Source organism: Pongo abelii, chromosome 19, assembly GCF_028885655.2.
Source record: "Pongo abelii isolate AG06213 chromosome 19, NHGRI_mPonAbe1-v2.0_pri, whole genome shotgun sequence".
In the NCBI taxonomy this organism is placed as follows: Eukaryota; Metazoa; Chordata; class Mammalia; order Primates; family Hominidae; genus Pongo; species Pongo abelii.
Window position 1 is genome coordinate 48,117,264 of NC_072004.2, and position 26,044 is coordinate 48,143,307.

At 43.3% G+C, this 26,044-nt stretch overlaps 1 protein-coding gene and 1 long non-coding RNA gene across 3 annotated transcripts in view; both read right to left on the reverse strand.

Annotated features, from left to right (window-relative positions):
• LOC129051079 (acid-sensing ion channel 2) overlaps positions 1 to 26,044 on the reverse strand; it is a 388,338-nt gene that overhangs the window by 280,420 nt on the left and 81,874 nt on the right. The window lies entirely within an intron of this gene.
• Positions 8,136 to 24,835, reverse strand: LOC129051082 (uncharacterized). Its single transcript, XR_008515120.2, has 3 exons — positions 20,191 to 24,835; positions 16,502 to 16,691; positions 8,136 to 13,280 (listed from the first exon to the last, which is right to left on the reverse strand). It is a non-coding gene; the product is annotated as an uncharacterized LOC129051082 (long non-coding RNA).

Consider the following 26,044-nt stretch of genomic DNA (forward strand, 5'->3'; position numbering starts at 1 on the left):
TCAAGTTCTCTCTTGCTCGTTCTTACTATGTATATGTGTGGGTGTATTTTCTGAAACATTTGAAGGTGATTTATATATATTGCAGACATTTATCACTAAATAATTCAATGTGTTTCCTAAGAGTAGGAGTACTTTCTTACATAACCACTGCAATTATTAAATTCATACATTTACATTTATGTTATACTTTAATCTAGTATACCATCCATATTCTAATTTTGTCATTTAACCTAAAAATGCCTTTTATAATGTCTTTTTCTCCTGTAGCACAGGATCCTATCTAGTTGTCAGGTTTCTTTAGCCTTACATAGTCTAGGATGTTTCCACAGTCTTTCCTTATCTTTTATGACAATAACATTTTTGAAAAATACAGCCCTTCTACCATTTAATAGAAAGTTATTCATTTTGGGTTGTCTAATGTTTCCTTGTGATTAGGTTCAGGTCATACACTATCTTAGGATATCACAATTGGAGATACACAATGTCCATCTTCCCTCATTGGTGATGTTAATTTGATCATTTGTTCAAGATGTTGCCAATTTTTTGAAAATATAGTTATTGATATTTTTCCTTTTTTAACTGACTGTCAGTATATGAAGTATCTTTCTGTCATCAAAATACCCCTCTCTAGATTCAGTATCCACTGATTATTTTTACCCATTTTTACCACGATGATCACAAAATGGTCCAAAAAGCTCCAGCACTCCTTCCATATTGATTAGTTGGCCTTCAGCATTCTAATGCCAGCAAGAAACCTCCCCTCTCCTGTATGTCTGCATGTATGTATGTATGCACCTATTTATCAATCATATCTATCTATCTATCCATCTATCTAATCTATATACTCAATATATGTGTCTACCTACCTAATGAATCTAATACAGATATTGATTCATGCATTTCTATTTTTCCATGATTTATCATTCATTACTATCCTTAATCATTTTGGCGTTCAAATTTTTAGAAATTTGGTCAGTGAGAACTCCTTAAAGCTAGTTCCTGTGTCCCTGTGACATCCTCCCACCATGTTTTAAAGCACTTTCTTATTTTCTTGCATAGTAAGATATTCCAGGTTCATCTTTTACCCCAGTTCCAGCCCTGGAATATGAAAAGTCCTAGTTTCTTTAATTGAGAAATGGTAGTAGAGACAAAATTATGGGTACCATTTATACTTATTATTCCAGGAGTATATTTGCTTCTTCGCTGTTTAGCAAACAGAGCTAAGAAACACATGCATGGACATATATATGTACGTGCATATTTACATAAAGATACATATGCACAAACCTAGATATGCATACATGCAGGCACATACATATATGTTCACTTAAACATATATACACACATATATGTACATATTTAGAGATATCTCCAGTTCCAATCCATCCTCAGGGTTATTTTGTGACTTTTCCTGTCCCATATTATGTTTGTATACCTTCTTTCACAATGAGAACTTTGACCCTCAATATCATTTACACATCTACTCTTTTGGCTCGGCACATTGGCTCACAGCTGTAATCCCAGCACTTTGGGAGGCCAAGGCAGGCAGATCACTTGAGTCCAGGAGTTTGAGACCAGCCTGGAAAACATGGCAAAACCTCATCTCAACTAAAAATAAAAAAAAATAAAAAATTAGCTAGGCGTGGTGGTGCTCGCCTATAGTCCCAGCTACTTGGGTTGCTGAGGGAAGAAGATCACCTGAGCCTGGGAGGTGGAGGCTGCAATAAGCTGTGATCACGCCACTGTACTCCAGCATGAGTGACAGAGTAAGATCCTGTCTCAAGCAAAACAAAGCAAAACAAAACCATTTACTCTTTTGTTCAGTTCTACAGTATTTTAAAGTACATTCAGAATTGCTTCACTCAAACACTATGATAGGCAAACCTACTAAAAGGAGTTTATCGATTATTTTCAATTCTCCCCCACCGCAAGTCCAATCTGACCAAAACTGAAGGTAGTCACAAGTTGTGTTCATAAGGTATTTGAAATAGTTTGTTCTTTATTCCCTTCCAGCTAGTTGTGGTATTAATTTGAAATATAATTAGGTTCATTTGTCAGTTTGCTTTCAGTTTTAGGGTTCTCCCCTTTACATTTTTTGGCTTTAATTTAATTTGGGGGTTATATTGACATTTTATTATTAGCATGCATCCGAAAGTCAAATATTTGAAAATACATAATTAGAAAAGTGTCACTCCTTCTCATACTTTTCCATCCCACCTCTCCTCACACTTTGTAGGTATCCAATTTCACTATTTTCCAGTTTATCCTTCTTATGTTCTTTATGTAATGATAAGCAGATATGTGGATATTTCCTTACTTACCCTTTTTCTTACACATGCTCACTTGTATCTTGCTTTTTTTACTTATAAATATCTCTTTGAAATCATTTTATATCAGTTCACAAGGATCTTCCTTATTTTCAACAACTACATAATACTCCATTGAGTGACTGTGCCATAGTTTATTCAACAAAACTGCTCTGCTGAAACTTTCTGGCAGATTCCAATTTTTTGAAATTTCAAATGATGCTACAATAAATATCCTGTTCATGCATTTTTTATATAGTTGTAGGTACTCCTAGATGTGGCTCTCACAAATTGCAATATGATAAATTGTCTTTATCATTTAGATTGAAATATTTTATAATTTTTCCTTGTGATTTCTTATTTGAACTATAGTTTATAAATGTATAGTTTAATTTCAAAATATTTACTTTTATTGGTTTCAAATGTAATTATGCCACTGCCATATAACTTACCCTATTACCCTATAAGATTTCAAACTTTTGAAGTTTACTATGACTTGTTTATGATATTTACGTTATATGGTGTATTGTGGTGAACACTCCTTGTACATTTGAAAACATTTTGCAGTTATTGGGTTTAGTGTTCTATAAGTGCCAATTAGGTCCAAGCAGTTTACTGTGTCATTCATATATTTCATATCATTGTTGATTCTTTGTGTAACTGTTTTATCAATGACTAAGAAGAGTGTTAAAATCAACTCTAATAGCAGATATGTCTATTTTGATTTTAGTTCTGTTACTTTTTTCTTCGTTATATTTTGAAACTCTGTTAAGTGCATATCCATTCATAATTGTTATGTCTTCCTGACTTCTTGATCCTTATATGTTAAAATATGCTATTTTTCTTATCCATAATACTCTTTATCTTGAAATTTATTTTGTCTAATGTTATTTTAGCCCCTATATCTTGGTTATGGTTAGTGGTGTTTGCATGGAATATCTTTTCTTATCTTTTTACTTTCAACATATTTTGTCTATTTTCAACCTATGTGTTAACCTACTAAAGTGGATTTCTTGTGAGCAACATGTAGTTAGTTGCGTCTTTTCTTATCTTTTCTGGCAACTTCTGCAACTTATTATTTTGTTTTCTGTTTAATTGTTTTTTGAGGATTATGCATGTAGATGATATGTATAGCTCTAGTTCATTCATTGTCATTGCTCTGTAAGATACTATGGCAGGAATATACCAAAATCCAGTTTTCCATTCTGCTTCTGGGCTGCCACTTGGGTTGTTTATGATTTTTCATATGTACAAACAATGTCAAAAGTATACAGTCCTGTGCATGTCTTCTATGTACATGTATGTCCCAAGGAAAAGGTAAGTGTACAATTCCTAGATCTTAGAATACGAGAATCATCTATCTTTACCATATAAGCATTCACTCATATGGGTACAAAAAAAATGCAGTTTTGCCAGTTTATACTTTCATCAAGCACAAATGAGAATTTCTCTTAATCGATATCCTTTCCAACACTTGGTAACGTTACACACACCCAAACACATGCCCACCACATGTGCTACCTGACAGCTTTTAAACGGAGTCTCACTGTTATATAAACCTGCATCTTTTCATGTGTATATTGGCCATTAAGCCTTCCTCATTGAGGACTTGCTCATTCATATACTCTACTCTCATTTTTTAAGCTGAAAAATAAAAATGTGGAGGCATAATTTTCCCAAGATCACACAGCAGTCGTGGATTAGACATGAGTCCAGGTATTGTAACACTGAAAATAAGTTTTTCTCTCTCTTTATCTATCTATCATGATACTGTACAGATTTTATGACTAGGTATATGCGTGTGTGCGTGTGTGTGTGTGTGAGAGAGAGAGAGAGAGATGAGATGAGACAGTACAGGATAGTATTTCTAAAATTCATATTTTGGCTTGAGGTTTTCAGATCCAGTTCTAATAAATAGAACATCCAAGACAAATCACCTCTGATGTACCCCTTCCCTCCAATCTTTTTCCCAAGTAAAATAAAAATAAAATGAAAGAAAATCAAGAACAACCTTAAGGAGATGTTCTGAGAGGAGAGTCCCCAATCTTGCCTATCTTATAGGGTGGGCTTATGGGCTGAACAAACAAACATGGGCATCAAGTCAGCCCCAGCAACCACTTTTTTCTCTCTTTCTGGAATACTTTCTAAGGCATTGCCCAGATTAGGATAGGGAGCCAGGGCGCTGGCCTAATTCCTATCCAGGAACAACTCTGGGAAGGCTGCAGTCTGTGACTGCCCTAGGAAACCTGGCTCCTCCTGGCCCTCTCCCTGCCCCTGGCTCTCCCTGCCTCTCTGCTGCTGCTACCTCAGGATTGATCATTAGCCTGGGATTAGCAGCTGTGCCAACAGCAGGCAGGACAAAGCCCTGCTGCCCTGGGCTGTAGCTGCAGAGGGCTGGCTGGGGAGGGAGGGCTCAGCTGCCCAAGTGCCAGGCATATGTCAAATCCAATTTGGGAGAGGATCTTGTTAAGCCTTCTTATCAGATGACATCCTCCTTAAAAAAAATCATCGGTTAGGAAGGCTTTGCAATGTCTACCAAGCACCCATGCTGAGGTCAAATAATGTTTCCTGTCAAGAATAGATTCTTTATATCCCATCAGTCCCTGGGTTCAAGGGGATTTGATTAGTCAGATATGGCTTACCTATAAGCCTTGCTGGCCCTAATCAGTCTCTGCCCTTCAAAAGCTTTGTGACTCACTTTTTGTGATCATATAGTCCAGCATCTTCACTAGTAAAGAGCATAGGGCTCTTTTCATTCCCGTCCTGTTACCCTTTCAAAATTATAGGCACCAGCCAGACACGGTGGCTCATGCCTATAATCCCAGCACCTTGGGAGGATGAGGCTGGTGGATCACTTGAGATCAGGAGTTCGAAACCAGCCTGGCCAACATGGTGAAACTCTGTCTCTACTAAAAATACAAAAAAGTTAGCTGGGCATGGCGGCAGGCACCTGTAATCCCAGCTACTCAGGAGGCTGAGGCAGGAGAATCACTTGAACCCGGGAGGCAGAGGTTGCAGTGAGCGGAGATCATGCCACTGCACTCCAGCCTGGGCAACATAGTGAGACTCCATCTCAAAAAATATATATATATACACATATATATAATATTATATATTATATACAGCATATTATGTAATTATATAATTTATATATTATATTATATTATATTATGTTATATTATATATACAGGCACCAAAAACGATAAAACAGATTCTGGGTTTGTGGCAAAACAGTACTTTTATACATTGCTTGTGACAGCATAAGTTGTCCTAACCCTTTTGAAAAGATATGTTACACTAGGTGTCAAAATTCAAAAGTATATGCACTCTGACATTCTATTTACAGAGTTTTCCAATTAGGATAGTGTAACTAAAATTTATTGCCTATCTATTCTGAGCTAGGCAGGTTATTCTGCTGCTAATTCTGCAAGTCAAGCCTTTGACACTTATTGTTTTTGATGAGGAAATTAGAACAATGGCGAAGTGACTTACCTGATATGGCACCATTATTATAAGGGAGAATCTGCATTCAAATGCAGTCTGATTCCAATCCCGTTTCTTCTCCTACAAAACACTGCCTTGGGAGAAGGATTTCTATGTATGAACATCTTCACTGCAGCATTATTTATGATAGCAAAAGCTGAGAAAAACAAGTGGCTCATAATAGAAGAATGTTCTAGTAAATTATGAGAAGTTAACCTAATGGATTATTTTTCCATCTTATAAATTTTAATGATTATTTAGTGATATTGGGAAAAGCATATCATATATGTTAAGTCAAGATAATAGAATACAAAATTATTTCTATATAACGATTATAACTATATTAAAATGCACAGCCATATGGAAAAAATTCTCATGGGAACTTGAAACATAAAAGACTTTTTTTTAAGGTATTAGTAACTAAAAGTGATTTCCCAAAATAGTCATTGTTATAAAGTTGTATTTGAAGAAAGGCACTAGTCTTAGTGGAAAGAGTAATATATTCAGAATAGAAAAGACCAAAATCTGAATGCTCTCTCTTCTATATTCTAAATTTATGAAACTGAGCAACTTACCTATAATCTCTGAGCCTCAGTCTTTTTCATTTGTAAAACAGTGATAATATTTACCTCATAGGATCATAGTGCAAGTTAAATACATTAGAGTGCCAACAAATACTGAACTCATCATAATAAATTCAATAACAAAAAAGACATCCCTGATAAATGTATTAGCTAACTAACTAAATACAAATGATGATCCTTCTCAAGCTTCCACCACCTCCAAACTTTTCTGCAGATTTTCAGACACAAGACAGGCCAAAAAAAAAAAAAAGCAAACTTCAGCCCACACACATAAGCATGTGTATTACAGGGCAGCCAAGGGAGGTGGCTAAGTACAAGAAACTCACTCCTTGACCACATAATTCTTAGCTGAAACCAGCCACAGATCAAATGCTTCACCAACACGGAATGCCTTATATGTTAATCCCTAGGCTCTGCAGTGAAGCCAGCATGTGAAACCGACCCTTCCCTGGTCCTCTGGGCATTTACAAGATAAGGCCTTGTTACAGGCTGGGCAGTGATGCTCCCTGAAGCCTCTTAGGATGAACGTTCTCACTCCATAAGACATTGTAAGCTCGTGTCTGTGGGATGTTGTGGGATCATTTCTCTAGCTTCAATATTGCTAAGAGTACAGGACACACTCAATAGGATGAGACCTATTAATGTTACTTCATGGTCTTATGGCTGAGCAGCTGTACTCTCTAGGCTTGGGTTGCTGTCAATCATGTCCCTATTTCCCAAATCAAGAGTAGAGTCAAGTAGATTGGGGAGTGAGAAAGAGTGGATGGCATCAGACATGAAACACATTCATCAGGGGCTAAGCAAGCACTGATGGGTTTCGAGTAACCAACAGTATTTTGATCACAGTATCTTGACTGTGGAATCTTCACCTGGGGTCTGTGCAACAAACCCCAAGTGACCAGTGAATGATGACCCTTTGGCTGGAGTGAGTAGACTGCAACCCCAAGGAGAGGAGCTCTTTGCTTCCAGACATTGCCCAAAGAGAGGGGCGAAGGAAGCTGGAGGAGTGGGGTGGAGAGAGAATATTACTGAGATTTACTAAGTGTCAAGTATGTGTCAAGAATAAAATGAGTCATGCCTGTAATCCCAGAACTTTGGGAGGTGAAAGCAGGAGGATTGCTTGAGCTCAAGGGTTTGAGATCAGGCTGGGCAACATAGCAAGACCTTGTCTCTACTAGAAATCAAAAAGTTAGTTGGGCATGGTGGTGCACACCTGCAGTCCTAGTTTCTTAGGAGGCTGAGGTGGGAGGACAACTTGAGCCCAGGAAATCATGGTTGCAGTGAGCTATGATTGCACTACTGCACTACAGCCTATGGCAACAGAACAAAACTCTGTCCTAAGAAAAAAAAAAAAAAGGAAGAAGATGAACATTAAGCCAGGCATGGTGACTCATGCCTATAATCTCAACACTTTAGGCGGCCAAGGCAGGAGGATCGCTTGAGCTCGGGAGTTCAAGCACGGCTTGAACAACAAAGTGAGACCTTGTCTGTATAAAAAAAAAATTGCTGGGTGCAGTGGTGTGCACCTGTAGTCGCAGTTACTTGGGAGGCTGAGGCAGGAGAATCACTTGAGCCCGGGAGTTCGAGACTGCAGTGAGCTATGATCGGGCCACTGCCATTCAGCCTGGGCAACAGAGACCTTTTCTCTGAAAAAATAAAAATACAAAAATAATAAAATGAGCTTGCTGATTTAGTATTCACCTCCTGCTAGGAAGATACAGTTATCCTCATCATTTAAAAGATGAAGAGCTTGAGGCACCAGATCTGCATTTAGTCATCCATTGTCTATTTGTTGAGCACTTACTATAGTCTAGAAACTATGCCTCAGAGGAGACAGGAAGGATCATCACGAGGTGGAATTTCTTATTTGGCGCAAAGCTCGTTCATGAGGTTCCTCAGAACACACTATTCCCTGAAGCAGATGCTCTTAGATCAAGAAGAAATTGGCAGTGCAGTTGTCCAAGCTGGCTGGTCCTTCCTGCCTGCACCTAGTTGAATGAAACAAACCTGAACAGGATTAGGAAAAGTGCTTTAAATGGTTGCACTTTAAGCCGTCCCTTAGCACAACTCTTGGCTCATAGCAAAGGGAGGCACAGCTGACATTCATCAACTGGGAGGACAGCATGTTCTGTCCCACACTCTAAACCCAAGCAGGTGGCTCTGGGAAAGTCTGTGAGGGTGAGAGAGAGAGACTTCTGCATGGGGCTAGCCCTTTTCCCATCAAGTAGGAAGAACATGAGATTTGGAGCAAGGACAAGGAAAAAATAATACCCAATTGAACCTGACTCTGCCACTTACTTGCTGTGTGTTTTTGGCAACATTCCTAACTTCTTAGATCCACATCTGCAGAAAGGATTTTTTGGGGGGCTAAAAGCAAGTCAGGGATGTACTACAATTTGCCCAATACCTGGTACCTAGCATCATTCTTTTTCCCAGAATAATGTTTCTGTGTTGAAAACAGTGAGGGTTAAGTGTTATCCTGAGAAGTGGGGAGCAGGTTCAGCCTATGATGCAAAGGGTGGAGGCACAGACACAGCCAGCATTATTCCCTAGAGCTCATGGAGAAATCACCTGGAGCCACCAAAAGCTGTGGGTAAGAGGAGGCAGACACAAGGTCAGGAGGCAGGGCAATCAGTCAAGGCAGTGAAGTCCAGCAGATGCCAGGACAATTTGAATAATTCTGTCCAGCTCTGATTGTATAACGCAGGGCCATGTCTAATGAGCACCCTGTGATTATTGTCTTGTAGAATCGGGTACCTAGAGATTTCAAGGAACCACTTGGAATAGAGAAACAACTTTCCCTCTGTTGCTCATTTCAGTGACCAATAATCTTCAAGGTCAACACATTCCTTAGAGCCAACTCCATTTTGCTTTTGTTTCAGCTCTCTTCTCATCTAATTCTCTTGGGGTATGAAAAACAACTACTTGCTTAGTCACCCTATTGCACACCCTGACTATCCAAGTGGATAGCACAGTCATGTGCTACATTAGCCAACCAACCTGCCAAGAATTACAGCATATAGTATCCTACATTAAGTATTTTGGATGGTACAAAAAAAGACAACTGTACCTATGTTTAAGGAGCTTTGGGAATCTAAATTGCAGTGCACTAGAACTCATGTTTTCCAATCATCCGTTCAGTACTAGAATCTCCTTAATGCTGCCCATGACAAGTAGTCACTCAAACCCTGCTTGAATTCTTCCTGGGACTGGAGGTTGCCTACCACCCAAAGAAACCATTTATATAGACCTTAGTGCTGAGTATGGAGGACAGTGGATTCTCAACAGATGTTGAAGAGATGAAGGCCGTTAATTGATGGCTTTAATTGTTTTTCATTCATTCACTAATCCATTTGTTAACACTCCTTCTCTTAACTTCTATTCTTGTGTGGCTTGGAGCTGCTCAAATATTTGCAAGTCTAACCAGGCCGAACATTTTCAATTCCTCCAAATATTCCTCATATGGCTTTGTTCCTAGACCCTGTCCTATCCCACTTCCCTCTTCTGGTTAATGTTTCTTGCAGGATGTGGCACTTAGAATTTAACAAGTTGAAAACACCGTATTTCAGCCGTAACTTGACCAACACTCCCCTTATTCAGGTATATCTGCTTTTATCCAATAGCACAAGAGTACACATAACTACATAAGTGAAAATGTGTTCCAAACACATATAACAATTTTGACAGCAGATAATGGGGAGAAGGCTGATGGGATTCACTCCATATGAGTTTTGAAGCCCCAAACTGAGACACAAATCCAGAGAAGGGCAGGAAGAAAGGGAAAGCATATGATACCCAACATGGAACAGCATGAGATTAACACCCAAACCACTTGGTGTGAGAGAGTGTTGAGAGTATAGACAACTCTTGACAAAGTCACAGAGAAAACTGTTTGACCTTTGGTCTCCTGCAGTCCCTTTTCTGAGCACCTTTCTCCCTCTCAATTCAATGGGCAAGGTGGACTGACCAAGATTACAGTTGCATTGACCTGGGTTTGAATCCTTGTTTTACCAGTATGTATAATGTCAGAAAAATGCCTTTCTCTCTCTAGGCCTCTGTTTTTTATCTGCATAATGGGAACAATAATGTCTCCCTCCTCAGGTGGCTATTAAGGAAGGTAATGGATAGAACCTAGCACAGGGCAGGGAATTTACTTAAGTGTCAGTTTTTGCACTCTCCCATGTGGGTCTCCTTCCTCATTAGAAAACCCTGCTCTGAGTAAAGGCTTTATGGCAGTGATTCACCCCTCAGTGTAGGCCAGTGAGGTGGTGTAATTCCTGCTGGAGTATGTCTGCTAAGGTGTTAAAGAAATCTTACATTCTAGTCAGGGGGTGGCAGTCAGGCTGGTGGTGGCATTTTCTTTCATTTCTTACCAATCAGCTTTCATGAAGCCTCTGAAAAAGCTTCTGCCTGCTCTCTCTCTCCCTAGACCACCTGTCTTTCTCCCTAGGGGTGAGATTTAAAAGATGCCACCCACAAGCTTGTGATTGTTGTATGTCTTACCTAAAGGGTAGCATTTCCCATGGCATGATTCTGTTAAGAATCTTGGGCTTCTGGGCAGTAATAAGAATTCCTGAGACTCCAAAGAATTCCTTCTGAGACTCCGATACCTTTTGCAAGTGTGTGTAGGGGGAGAAGGGCGTATAATATGTGTGTTTGTGGGTGGGTGGGTGTGTACCAAGTGTATGCAATGTGAACCAGCCATTGGTTCAATGTGTGCATGGAAATAAGTATGTGTAGTGTGTAGCATGTAGTATGTGTGTGGTGCATGAATATGCTGTGTTCTCGCAGAGAATATGCACCTGGAAATATGTATCATGGGTTTGTGTATATGGAAAGTGTGCACACACACAGGCTACTGTCAGACTCCACTGTTTTCCCCAGATTCATCCCTTCAATTCATCAATCTGTCAGGATTTTTCATTCATTTAGCCAACAGTCTTTATATAACATCTATATGGGCTACACAGTATACTAGGGAAGAGGAGAGAAAGATGAATAAGGTCTTATCTCTGGTGGAAGAAAGATATATAAACAGACAAATTATAGAACAGCCCAGTTTGTGTGACCCACATGTATAAGTGAGTACAGCCAGAGCACAGGGAGGGCAGTGAGCCATTCAGAGAACTCACAGAGGAAATGGCATATGGTTGGGGTTTTGACAGATGAACAGGAGTTTCCCCAGTGTTGAAATGGAAGAACAACATTTGAAGCAAAGAGAATAGCCTGTGAAAGACTGAGTCATGGATGGGCACCTCATTTTGAGGGAAACTTTAGTACCTGAAGCATGGGTCTCGTGGGATGTGGTATCAGGAGAGGTAACCTAGGGAACCTGGGTTCCAGACTGGGAAGGGCTTTAGTTAAGGAGCTTCAGTTAAAGAGACGTGACTGCAATCATCCCCACAGAAGATGCTGAAGTCCTGGGCTCAGACCATAGCTGTGGGGGTGGAGAGGAGAAAGGCTGGATTCAAGATATGTTTCTTAGATACAATTGACAGGACTGGTGATGGATTATTTGGGGGTGGGGCCTTAACAAGGAGGGAAGAGTTGAGGATGACTCTGAGGTTTCTGGTTTGGAAGATCCACTAGATAATTTCATCATTAACCAAGATTGAGAACAGAGGAGGAGGAGCAGATTCCAGGGGAGATTAGATAAATAACAGCAAGGGGCAAATCTCCCCGTCAACTTCAAGGACATTACACTATCCAGGCCTCAGAATGAAAATCAGCTCCGCAGTGCCTTTGAATGCCATTCTCTAGTGCAACTTCTTAGCCAGGACCTTGGAGAATTCCTGTAAGGCTTCAAGGCTCTTCTTCTGGTGGCAAGCTGGGGGATCTCCTGGCTCATTTCCATGTGTCATAGTAGTTAAGCATAGTGATTAAGAGCTTAACCTCTGGATCAGGCAGCCATGGGTTCAAATCTTCCACTGTCACTAATGGACTGTATAATCTTAGAAAGTTTACTTAATTTTTCTAAGCCTCAGTTTTCTTATCTATAAAGTGAGTATGCTAATAGTATACACCTCACAGAACTACCAGTGGAATCAATGAGTTAATGTATGTAAGAGGCTCAGGATGGCATCTTACACATAACAAGAATTCACAAAAGAGAAGTGCTATTGTTAGTAGTATGTTTTTTCTTTTTCTTTATTTTCTTTCGTGTGTATATGCTGGGAGTGGGGGTGGAGGAGACTATTGATCAGAGAAGGAAACAAAGACCAATCTTCTACAATTCCCCACACCTACATTTCTTCCAGAAGATCCCATTAAGGTTGATGCAGTGCAGTCACCATTCACTGCCCGTTAGACATACAGACCAGCCATGTTCTTGGCCACTATCAGCAGAATATGCATCTGGTCCCTTTCCTGGATGTGGGATGGATTTGTGATTATTGTTTTTGGATCTACGACCAGCATCCCTGTCCTTGAGCAAAGGCTGGTCAGGGTTAGGAAATAGACTAAGATTATCTGACCCTCTTGGCCACTGTGGTCCAGCCAGCTGAGTCACTCCTCCCACAACACAGGAGGTGAGTGTGTCCTTACATCTCTGCAGGTCTCTTGTGAGATGTCGGGACTGTTTGGCTCCAATCCAGGGAATGGGTGCTCTAAGGTTGTGCTGTCCAAGCCTGAATTTCTGGAGCAGCTTCAAGTGGCCTTGAGCATGGATAGGAATCATTCCTACCCTGGCTGTGTTTACTCTGCTGACAGCCAGATGATCTTCCATGATCTTTCATTGTATTACGTAGACATTTTCTCTTGCCCATTCCATAATCTCCATTTTGGAGGCCGGGAAAGTGTGGCAAGAGAGATGTTTAGCTTGGGAACAGAAAAGGTTCATCCTATATGCTGTCTCCATCCTCTTCCCCAGTCGTGGCTACTCAGTGGAGCCCACAGAATTCCTTCTGGGCTAGTATTACAAAGGAAGCAAGTTTTAATCACAGTGTTGAAGAAAGAGAGAAGAGTAATAAAGGGAACACAGTAGAAGGGTTATGGGCTTTGGAGTCAAATGACATCGATTCGAGTCCCAGCTCTGCCATTTGCTGTGTGAGCTTGCCATGCTACCTAACTCTCCCAAGCCTCTGTTTCCTTACCTGAAAAAGGGGAAAACAAGATCTCTTCTACAAAGCATTATTGTACCAAGTGAGACAGCATAAATAAAAACACTGCTTTGTTAGCCTAATTTTTATAAACATGTATACAGTCTGATGTCTATTTTTACCTGTTAAATGCATTATGGTCCCAGGTTATTGCTTAGAGGATCTCTTCCTTTACCTCTTATTTTGTGTGCCTCCAAAGCCAGCTTCCACAACCCCACCTCCTCATGCCTAAATATGACTCATTCTTCAAAGCCCAGCTCTAAAGTCAATTCCTCTATGAGCTACCCTCCCTTTACACACACATACACACACACACACACACACACACACACCAGCCCTGGAAGAGCCCACTCCCCCTCTCTATGAATTCCCACAGCAATTTATCAGTTCACTCCTTCTGCTGGTTCATACTTTCTACCTTGTGTTATAACTGTGGACTACAAGCTCCTGTCCAGCCACAATTCCCATCCGTTATGATTGTAAACTCTGAGGATGGGATTTGTGGACAGTTTGTTTTGAAGTCCCCCATGGTGCCTGACACAGGGTGAGCACTAACATATATTATCCAATTAATAGACAAATTAACATTCAAAGCCTTGGTTAACCAGCCAGAACCCCTCATTCCACCTGTTTTTCTCTCTTCTCCAGATGCACCTCAGAACAGCAGGCAGCCTCATCCCTCATTCACACGATTTCCTGTGCACCCCTGCCCTCAAAGCAATTGCAGTTTTTGTCATGAGGTTCCTTGAGCTCCATGCTCCCATTCAAGTACTAACCAGATTTGCCCCTGCTTAGCCTCCAAGATCACATAAGATCTGGCACGTTGAAGGTAGTATGGCCTTAGATTTGAGCTCCTTTCTGATGACAATTATGGGGGAACTCGATAACAAAGTCATAAGGATATGCAGTACCCAACTACCTACTAGCGGTTCCACTTGGTGTCCCATGAGAGCTATTAATTCAACACATCTAAAACTGAACTCCTCAGCCATCCCACCTCTGCCTCTCTCTGGTGCCCACTGCTCCTGCTGCTTTTTTCCCAGCTCAGTGGAAATCTGATACAGTATGGAGTGTGTCTGTGCACATGCATGTGGCTCATTTAGATGAGATATTAGACTTAGAGTTGATACTCGAATGGTTAAGACTTTGGGGAATTTTGGGATAGGGTGAATGTATTTTGCACATCAGAAAGATACATATTTTAGGGGGTAGGGGAGAAGAGGATCAATTGTTATGGGTTGAATTGTATCTTCCCAAAAGATATGTTGGAGTGCTAAATCCCAGTACCTCAGAAGGTGACTGTATTTGGAAATAGGGTCATTGCAGATGTACTAGTTAAGACAAGGTTATACTAGATGGACGAAGGTAGGACCTTAATTCAAAATGACTGGAGTCCTTCTTTTTTTTTTTTTTTTCTTTTTTTTGAGACAGAGTCTTGCTCTGTCGCCCAGGCTGGAGTGCAATGGCACGATCTCGGCTCACTGCAACCTCCACCTCCCAGGTTCAAGCGATTCTTCTCCTTCAGCCTCCCAAGTAGCTGAGATTACAGGCGCCTGCCACCATGCCCGGCTAATTTTTTGTATTTTTAGCAGAGACTGGGTTTTACCATGTTCCCCAGGCTAGCCTTGAACTGCTGGCCTCAAGTGATCCACCCGCCTCAACCTCCCATAGTGCTGGGATTACGGGCATGAACTACCGTGCCCGGCCAGTACTGGTGTCCTCCTAATAAGAGGAGAAATATACAGGGAGAAACAGCCATGTGACAACAGAGGCAGAGATTGGAGTGAGGCATCTATAAGCCAAGGAACTCCAAGGATCCCAGCATCATCAGAAGCTAGAAGAGGCAAGAAAGGATCCTCCAACCTTGAAGGAAGAGCATGGCCTTGCCGATACTTTGATGTTAAACTTCTAGCCCCAGATCAGTGAGACAGTAAATGTCTGTTGTTTTAAGCCACCCAGTTTGTGGCTTTGTGATGGCAAGCTTAGGAAATGAATGCACCCACTATCCTTCCAAACACTGGAAAGGAACTTCGCCTGTACTCTCTTGTCAGCCCCACAACCACCCTTGTCCCAGTATTACCCGTCCCTCATCTCTCCCATCTGCCTTCTCTGACCCATTTCCACCATCATACCCTTAGTTCAGTCCATCCTCTCTTCTCACATGGAGCATTAGAAAGGCCTTCAAGTAAGTGTCCCTGCTACACTTTCAAGTGCCCTCCAATCTACAACCCATGCTGATGCTGGAGGGACCTTTTTTGAAATATCAATCTCATCATGCCCCTCCCCTGATTAAGACCTTGAAATGTCACAACAGCTCCTCTGAGTCTTCAGGACATTGACAAAGGAGTCTAAGCTCAAGACACTTCATGATGAAGGCTGCAACCACCACCCTAGATCACCTCCTGCCCCTATATTCCCATGCACCCTTTGCTCCAAGCCTACTAAAATACTCCAACATCAAATGATGCCATTCATCTAAGGAACTTCACATATTATCATCTTCTACCTTGCTTCTCTTGTTCACATAACAAACATTTACTTTCTTCAGAATTAGTTCAGCTATCACCTCCTTCAGGAGTCTTCTCTGAACCTTCTCCCTCCTACGATGCCCTTCTCTGCACTTTCAGAGGGGTCCCCTAGGCCACAGTACGTTTCTACCAGGACACTCAGTGCCTTTGCTGCAGGGAGCCATCTCTGTATGACCAAAGCCTATATGGGCACAGAGCAGGTGCCCAACAAATGATTGTTATCTTCTTTTATTTATTTCATCTGTTATATTTATTTTAGTTATTGCCTTTTAATACTTATTTGTGTTATTTGGGGCCAGCCAGTGTGCTAAGGACTTGCTTGCATCATTTCATTTCCTCTTCCCACCCACCCTATCAGTCAAGCATCATTATCTTCCTGGTATTCCCAAGGAGGCTGAGTCTCAACGAGATTAAATAAGTGCTCAGCACACCCAGATAGAAAGTGGCAGAAGGGGCACAAAGGAGGGAGGGTCCAGCCCAGGCAGCCGACTCCACCACATTACCAGAATGAATGAAGGAATGAGCCAATGGATGTCAAAGTCTCGCAATTAAAAGTTATTCCCTGCGGTTCATCGGAATGCAAATGGAGACCTCCCCAGTTCCACTTGCCACTTCAGTATTGACTTGTTTCTCATCTAGAGAGAGCGAGTCTTTCTCCCATGGTCCTCATCCGTCACACCCAGCTACATGTGTCTGTGTCAGGGGAGGAGACGAATGAACACAAATGTTATAAACACTAGCAGGGGCAAATGAGGAGCTATTTTATCTTCTCAGAACAGAGCATAAAACCATAGCCAGTGCTGTATCCCAAGCTTTGTTTACAGTGTGTAGTGGTGAACAGAGTCCAGGCAGGGGAGGCACCCTCCCCCACTCACACCCACCCCACACCTTGTTGGAGGCAAAGACAAATTAAAAACACAAGCTGCTCAGGGAGAGATAAATCAATTTTCATCAGAGCAGTGCTCCTGACACCACCCTGACAAATCAATATCTTTCTCCATAATGGAGTCACTAAAGCTGCAACCAAGTCACTGGGAAACACAAAGCAGCCTCATAAAGAATATCGTCAAGTAATAGAATATCCAAATCTGAATTTCAATTATCCACCTTAAAGGGCACACTAATATCTTCAGTAGGGAAGTCCATCAAAAATTCATGGAACCACGCTCCACCACTCATTCCCAGTCAACAGCTCTGTGGGCATCTAGGGTTCCAATTGCTCCAAGTTGCCGGAAGACAAGTCTTGCCCAGCCTATGAGAAGAAGGTAGAATCCCCTAGAACATGGCCCTCTCCAAGGGTGATAACAAGCTCTGGGCAGACAATCTAGTCTATTAAGATTCTCCCTGCTGGCCCTGGAACTAGGGAGAGGATTCATCTTTGCCTGGATTCTAGGCAGGGCAACGAGATGAAGCTGCTGAGATCAAGCAGAGCTGGCACCATTACCCAGAAACCCCGCAGGAACCCGCCCAACCTGGTCAGGAGGAAGGCTTCGGCTCCATTGCAATGCCATTTCCTGCTTCCCTATCACCTCCTACCCTCCCTCTGTAGACTACCAGGGAGGGAGAGGGGCCAGACTCCTGGGGAATGGCAGCCAGCTCCTAGCAGGTACCTCTTGCTCAGCAGTGGGGGTACCCTGGGAGTCACCTTGTACAGGCACCTACCTCTTGCTTTCCACCTCTGAGTCACCATGACAGTGACAATGACTGCATAGGTGGTGTATTAGCTAAGAGCCTGGAGTCTACAATCAGATAGTCTAGTCCAAATCCAGCAGCTGTCACTTACAACCTGAGTGGTCTTGCAAGTCTCAGCTTTTCCGTCTATGAAATGGAACAATGGCCTCCTACTTCTTAGGGTCATTGTAACCAAAAGCAACCTTTACTGAAGGCTTGACCTTGGCTAGGGATCATTTGTAGCTTTTTAAAAATAGTAAGTTACAGGCTGGGTGTGATGGCTTATACCTGTAATCCCAGCAGTTTGGGAAGTTGAGGTGGGCAGATCACTTGAGGTCAGGAGTTCAAGACTAGCCTGGGCAACATGGTGAAACCCCACCTCTACAAAAATACAAAAATTAGCTGGGTGCGGTGATATGCATCTGTAGTCCCAGTTACTCGAGAGGCTGACACAGGAGAATCACTTAAGCCTCGGAGGTGGAGGTTGCATGAGCCAAGATCATGCCACTGCCCTCCAGCCTGGGTGACAGAAGTGAAACCCTGCCTCAAAAATGAATAAATAAATAAAAATATTAAGTTATAGAATCTTCAAAACAACTGGGTGACATTGGTATTATTTTTCTCACCATTTTACAGACAAGAAGTTTGAGGCACAGAGATTATGTAACAGAAAGAATACAGGAAAGCACTTAGCACGGTGCCTGGCACCTTGTAAAACTGTAATGGGTGACATCACTTGCTATTACTATCATATTTAATATACTTTCTAAGCAGTTTAAAGGCTGCTTCATGCACTGAAGCACCACTGATCTACACAATAGCATTTTAAAAATTCAAAATACTACAAAATAACCACTCCAATCCATACACCTTAGTACTGCTAGGGAGATCACTCTAAAACAGACATATGGTGATACCACTTCCTTACTTATGGCTCAGACTTCTTAACTTTGCAGGAAAAGAGCCCCTTAATCTGATGGGTTTGCCTGTTCAGCTTCAGTTGTCATCCCACTTACAGTCAGTTCTGGTTTCTGTAACAGAATACTGCAGACTAGGTGGCTTAAGGAAAAATAAACAAACAACAACAACAAAAACGCATTTATTTCTCACACTTCCAAGGCTGGAAGTCCAAGATCAGGATGCCAGCATGGTCAGGCTCTTCTTGGGGGCCCCCTTTCCAGTTTATACTTGGCTGCTTTCTTGTGACATTCTCACATCATGGAGAGAGAGATCTCTAGCCCCTCTTCCTGTAATGACACAAATGCCATCATGGGGTCTCCACACTCATTAACTCATCTAAGCCTAATTACCTCCCAAAGGCCACACCTTCTTATATCATCATATTGGGGATTAGGCTATCAAGATACAAATTTTGGGGGATCACCAACATGTAGTCCATAAAAATCCTCAGTGTTCCCCATGTCATAGATTACAGGAAATGTCCTATTCACCCACACATCAGGACTTCTATGTATGTCATCTCTGCTTGTAGTGCCTTTCATTCCCTATTCTGGAAAAACATCTTCCCTTCCCTTCCAGAGACACCTCCTCCACAAAACCTTACCTATACCCCAGGACAGACTCATGTTCTTCTTCCTCCGTGTCCCCATTGAGACTTGCATGCCCTCACCACAGTGCTGCTGACACACAACACCACTGTATGCCCAGTGTCTGCCCCCGCTTCACAGGCCAGCGTCCACTGAATGGCCATGCCTTGTCATTAGTTTATCCCAGGCACCCAGCACAGGTCCTAGCACACAGTGTGTATAAGTGTGTGCATGTGTGTGTGGTTTATATTGTTTTTATTTCTAATTAACGTGGGTGCACATGATGAAACATCATAATCTTGATCAGAAGACAACTGAAGATCTTAATGCAGTCTTGGAGACAGCACCAATTCCACAGAACCCACTCTAGCCAGTGTAATCAGAAAAGTAATTTGTTAGAGGATGTTAGGTAGTTCATGGAATCTCTAGGAGACCAGAGAACCAGTCTCGGAAGGTAACAGACTGAAACGATGCCCAAATGACAGTGCCAGACTATCCCATGGGATCTCTGTGGCTACCATCTCTGGGCTGGAGCACTTCAGATCCTCTCAGTGTGTTTTAATAAATGAGTAAGGTGATCTGTAGGAATGATTCCTATCTTATAAAGGAGGAAGTTGAGGTGTAACATGATTATACAAATTGCTCACAGCCCCACAAGTAGTAGGTTGTGGGATTGTGTCCTCATGCCTAGATGTCTCCACAGTACCACAGCCACCAAGACATGGGTTGCAGGTGAGCTGGAGCTTCTGAAACTGAGGATCCAGGTACGAGCTCAGATACCAAATCCTGAGCTCCAGAGAGCAGCCAGAGGGCAGGGAGGTAACTGTGCAACACAGGAGGCCATGCCCCCCCATCCACGTCACTCCGCTTGGTCACATGGCTATCCCACATGTCACAGCCTCCACTGGAGCGGAGTGGGACTGTGGACTAAGCTTTCTGCTCAATGAAGTGTGAATGCAAGTAAAGTGGGTTACCTTGGGTGGGCACATTCAAGAGCTGGTGTGTCTCCTCCCCTCATCTCATGGCAAGACATAGAGGACCCAGTGGAGGACTCAAGGCTCCAGGGGAAGACAGAGCCATTATACAGGAAGAGGCTTGGCCCGGAGCTGTCATGAGGAGGACTGCCTGTCACAGCCTTGACTGGATTGTGATGTAAGCAGAAAGGAAGTGTATTGTGACTAAAGGCTACACCAGTGAGACTTAGGCATCATCTGTGACAGTTATTAGCCCACTCCACTGCCTCATTCTCAAGCAGCCAAGCCTCATCATCCCACAGCATGGGGTGGTGGAGGAAAGTACGGAATGAATAAAGCACCCCAGAGGTGACATCTATGCCTGCTTTTCCCAGACTCCACCAACCTACATTTCCTGCATGGGGCTGTTTAGCCTCAGCCTTCTGAACATGCCCAGGACCTCAGTCCTGTACGGCAACATCAGGGAGAACACTGAGAGATGTTCTTCCCTCTTCTCTGCTTCTCTCTCAGCCTCCCTAGGGAGTTGGCTGACCCATTGCCTCTCATCCACTGTCAGGATACAGCTACCAACTCTTGGTCAGCAGCAGCACCGGCCTGCTCCTTAGAGCACAGATGAGGTTCTCTGACTCTGAACGAAGAGGCAAGGCAGGCACAGGCATGGGATGGAGGTGGATGGGACCACACAGTCTTCTCACAATTTAGTGGGCATATAGTCAACTGAGGACCTTGTTAAGCTGCAGATTCCATTTCTGCAGAGCTGAGCGGGGCCTGAGGCTCTGCATTTCTACCTAGCTTCCAGGTGATGCTGATGCTGCTAGTGCGTGAACCACGTGTTGAGTAGCCTGGGCACGTCCCTGGAAAATACACATCCCTGACAGGGAGCACAAGCCCCTTCCCAGATTATTCCACCCTCCAACTCAGGACAGAGGGGTGCCCTTGAAGGGTGTCTAAGAAATTAAGGTGGGAGGGCCCATGGATAAGCAATGAAGCAGTCTGCCTGTAGGCTCCCAGTAAGCATTTGCATTCGGCAGAATCCACAGCTGCAGGTAACAGTCACACAACTCAAATCAGCTTCAGTAAGAGGGGGTTTGTTTTTCATCATGAGTAAGGTTTCTGTGTGAAAGGCCAGTGGGGCAAAGGAGGCAGTATGAGCATCGGGGCTTTTCAAACTAGAAATGAGGACTTCCTATCACAAGATCTGGGTCTGCCTCTGCATCTCCCTGCCTCCCTGCCTTGCCCAGTCTGTCTCTAACTCTCATGACTGCTGATCTCTCCTTAGCTTCATTCTGAACTCTATAAAGCAAAAAGCAAGATGGTCTTGGGTTTCCCCTCCATCTATGACATTCTAGAATTTGTTCTGAGTCCGTAAAACACCAGGCTCCAGAAAATGTGGCCCCCACAGCCAGAGTTTCAGTTTAGTTGTGGATGCATCCCCTTTCTCTTCCCAGACCATCAACCTCTTCCCATTTCCAAACCAGTCATGCAGCAATCAATTTTTCTCTACGTATAGGTAGCAGAATCGAGAGGGAAGGCATGGAGTGCAGGGACCCCTCTTCTCAGCCTGGACACACTCTCTCTCCCTCAGTGGGGCAGCTGGGGGCTTCAGCTCCCCTGCTCTTCCTGCAGCAGGACGAATGCAACAGCTCCAGGGAGGAGTCCGATGCCACCTGAGCCCTCCACAAGAAGGGAGGGCTGAACTCAAGAATACAAGAAACTGTCCCATGCAAGGAAAAGAACATGATAAAAGAGGAGGCTGTACAAAGAGCAAATTCAGGGATCCCTGGACTGGCAGTGGCCCAGAGCCAACCTGGCCTTCTCTGTGCTGAGCATCCTGGGCCCTGGGCAAAGGAGACTGGGCCTGCTAGATCCATGTGTGAGCTCTACCTTACTCTAGCTGTGTGACTGTGGGGAAGTTACTCAACCTCCCTGAATCTCAGAGAGGCAAGGAGAGCACACTGACAGCCACAAATATATAATGATGAAGATATCACATCCCATGGGTGCCCAACACCTTGTACAATCTTAATAAATGTTTGAGAAAAGGAGAATGAAAAAAAGAAGGAGGTAGAGGATGAGAAGAAGGGAATCAAATGGGGAGTAAAAGGCCCAGGTCATGGGTGTGAATAACTAACACATCAGAAGCTGTGAGGGTTTATTGGGTAGGGGGAGGCAAAGTAGTCTTATCAAATTGGCCCGTGGGATTCCACTCTGCCACACCTTGTCCCTATTGAGAAGTTCAGCTCACTGAATTCCCAGGGACCCCAGGTGTAGGGAGCCTCACAGGACCTGGCAAAGCAGGTGAAGCTGTTCTTGTAATGGATCAAGGGAACCAGAACCTCCCTGGTCCCATTGTGCCTGCCTTGGGCCACCCGCTACAGTGTGGTTCACTTTCCCCTGCAAACCACACTTATTCAATGTGATAGTAGAGGAGGAGGGGCCTGTTTATGTCACTGCATGACCTGAGGGATGTCACTTAACTTCCAAGAGCCTCAGTTTCCTCATCCTTTAAGTGGAGAAGGGAAAAAGTCCCTGCTCTGCCTACCCCACATTTATGGGAGTAGTTCTAGCACTAGAACTGTGCGCTAGATAAGCAAGTTATTGTTACTGCCTCCAGCACTCTCTTTAAATGAAGCATTTCTTGATGCCCTATTACTACATGCAAAAAAGTCAGCATTGGCTTTTTTCCCCTTTTCTACAGAAAGTTTGGGACTGGAGGAAGAATGAGGTTGTGTCAGCAGAGGGGGTAGTCTTGGTCTAGCTCAGCTCCAGCTGCACATCAGAGCCTCCTGGGGAGCTTTAAAAATTGCCAGATGCCCCAGCCCCACCATCAGAAATTCTGACTTAATCCACCTGTGGTTGGGGTTTCAGCTAGTCATTTTTTCATATCAACAAGTGGTTTCTTACATTGAGAACTCCTGGGCTCCACAGCAGAGTGAACATGAATACACTGAAGGAAGAGAACACTCTAAAGATCAGTGTGCAGAGTGATGCCGGACCCTCTACCCTCGAGTGCACAGGCTCATGAACTATGAGAATAAAAAACATTATGAATCTAGTTTTTAATAGCTTACATATATTAAACACCTATTACACATCAAACACTATGCTTAGCATGTGATGTCCTTTATCCCATTTAATCCTCACAACAGCCTAATGAGGTGGGGACTAGGATCACCCCACGTACAGGTGTGGAAACTGGCAGAGATGACTTTATATGGTGGAACCAGCATCCAAGACCCACTCTGCCTCACTCCGAGGCCAAACTCTCCACTTGTACAGCACAACAAGCCTTGGAATACAATTTCTTTTCCTGTAAAATATAAGAATTCTGGGGAATCACTGTCTGTCAGAATCAACTTTGGGAATCCTGGTAGGACATGACCGCATTTGATATACACACACATATCACAGGGTAGGAACCTCTTCTACACTCTTAAAGGGCCATGTCCCATGTTATACCTGGAACTAATAATTCCCAAAATTATTTCTAGAGCGTTAAAAGGTTCTTGGCTAAGAATGAACATCACTGCATATAGTACCCCCTCGTGGAGACTCACAGTACCTGTCAACCACAGCAAAGGTGATGGATGAGAAGTCCTGCCCTGAGGAAATCTAAATAGTTCTATTTCACCAAGATCTTTCTCAAGCTTCTTTGCCTACAGAAGCCTTTTGTAATGGAATACCTAAAACAGGGCACACTAGTAGCTGCTTCCAATCTTCTTGGATCCCCAGATCAAAGCTTCCTTAAAATCTAGAAGACGGGGTATCCTATTACCAATGAACCAAGTACAGAACAAAGGCTAAAGCTATTGTCACCCTCCAAACATACCACGTCCTACTTCTCAAGGGGGTCCACTGAGCTGGGAGGGATGCACCTGAACCAGCAAGGAGCTGGCCCAGTGGAGCAGGAAATACTGTCATCCAATAGCCAGGTGAGTCCAATTAGAGGACGATAAAGCCACCATGGAAACTTGTACCTTGTCATTTACTTTAAGGCTATTGCTCTGCACTCTTCAGGCTATCTGTGGGGTTTAGGAGCTAATATTAATTTGCATATCATGAAAGGACTAAATTAGAGAACATGAAGAAAGACAGAATGCTCTGACTGAGCCTCTCACACACTTTTCAACGCGAGATCATTAGAGGCAGTCACTGCCACCCATGACTTCGCCCAGCAAAGCTCCTTAAACCCTTACCCTGTGCAGGCTCCAAAGATAATGCAGTGAATCAGATTCAACCACTGCTTTCCAGGGGCTCATGGTTTACGAGGAGATGCAACAGTTATGATTTTGAATCCGTATAAATGGGGATATGGGCAAGGGCTCAAAGGAGCCTGGAGAACAGAGAACCTATGTCTAACAAGTCCCAGTGCAACACACATTTACTGGACATCATCTATGTCCCAGGTGTTGTCTGGACACAGAGGGAAAGAGACAAGAAAGATATAGTCCCTGTTGAAAGACAAAGATGTCTTTGGTCTTATAAGCTTCAACGCCCACACCTTTCCTCCAACAGAGTAAAGCATTTCCTCTTCCAAACTCTGGAATTCCCTTCCATGATGCTTCTTACACCATAATGAATCTGTTAGGATGCGTTTTCCCATCTGGGCAGCAAGCTCCCCAAGGGCTGGGCCCTGCATTACCCATGTTTGCATAACTAGTACATCCCTTAGCAACTGCCTAGAAGAGAGCAGATGCTCAACAAATGCTTTTTGAAATGAAAAGATGGGTTTCAGGGGAAGGGAAGCTTATAAATGAAAGTATTATAAGGCCACTCTGATGCCTGCCCTTAGGTAAAAAGCACCAAGGCATTTATTCAATGGAGGGAGAACAAGTATTTAAGGAATGAGTACAGGGATTAGGGAGAGATCAAGAAAGCCTTCGCAGAAAAAGCTGCATTGGAGCTGGACATTAGCAGATGAGCAGACTTTCAACAAACCAATGCTAAGGGAGAGAAGAAGGATGAATTCTGAGAATGAATAGTAGGAACAAAGCTGAGGGGTCAGTGGGGAAAGAAAGCCTTCAGGAAAGAGTGAATTGTATATTACGGCAGAGTTAGGCTTTGCACCATGAAGAATTGGAAACTGAGCCTCGAAATGCAGATTGGCAAGACAATAGAGAGCCATTGATGGACTGGGGCAAAGTAGTGACATATTGAGAGCTGTGTTTCAGACAGGGCCATTTGGTCATGGGAATAATGGGGATGGAAGAGAGAGAGGAGCTGGGTAGGAATCAATTAGAAATAACCATTCTGAGTTGGCCATTGTATTCCCTAAATAAACTGCCAGCCCCCCAAGCTCCACTGCCCAGGCCCCAGAAGAGTCATTTTGGCATCAGGATAGCTCCCTTCCTTTGGCCATCAGGACCTATAAACAGCCACATAAAGGTTTCTGCCCCCAGCTCAGCCACAGAGGCTCCAGGGCTGAGCTGTCACCCGCCAGGACCTGAGCAAAGCCAGCCCTGACTCAGCCATGCCTGGGCACCCCACCATCCCTGGGGGGAAGCCAGCTTGTGGTCTGCTGACAGCAGGGGCATCTTCCTGAGCCTAAACCCTGTCCACAAATGCTCTAGAGATATTTCACACTCCCACAAAAACAAAGGAGAAATATTTCAGTCTGTGGCTCGGTGTGCCTTTCCTTTAATCCCACTGAGACCCAGGGTCTGCTGGGCAGGGGCCATTGCCGAGGCCCCCTGCCCAAATAGGACCAGGTAAACAAGAGGCCCTGAAAGGTCTGAGAATCTGGATCCGAGCGTGTGAAAGCCTGAGTGCTGGCCCATTGACAAATTACCTTGGGTTTAGCTTCTCCATTCTTCTCTGAGGGACATTTAGGAACTCTGGTCTCTCTTGGGGCAGT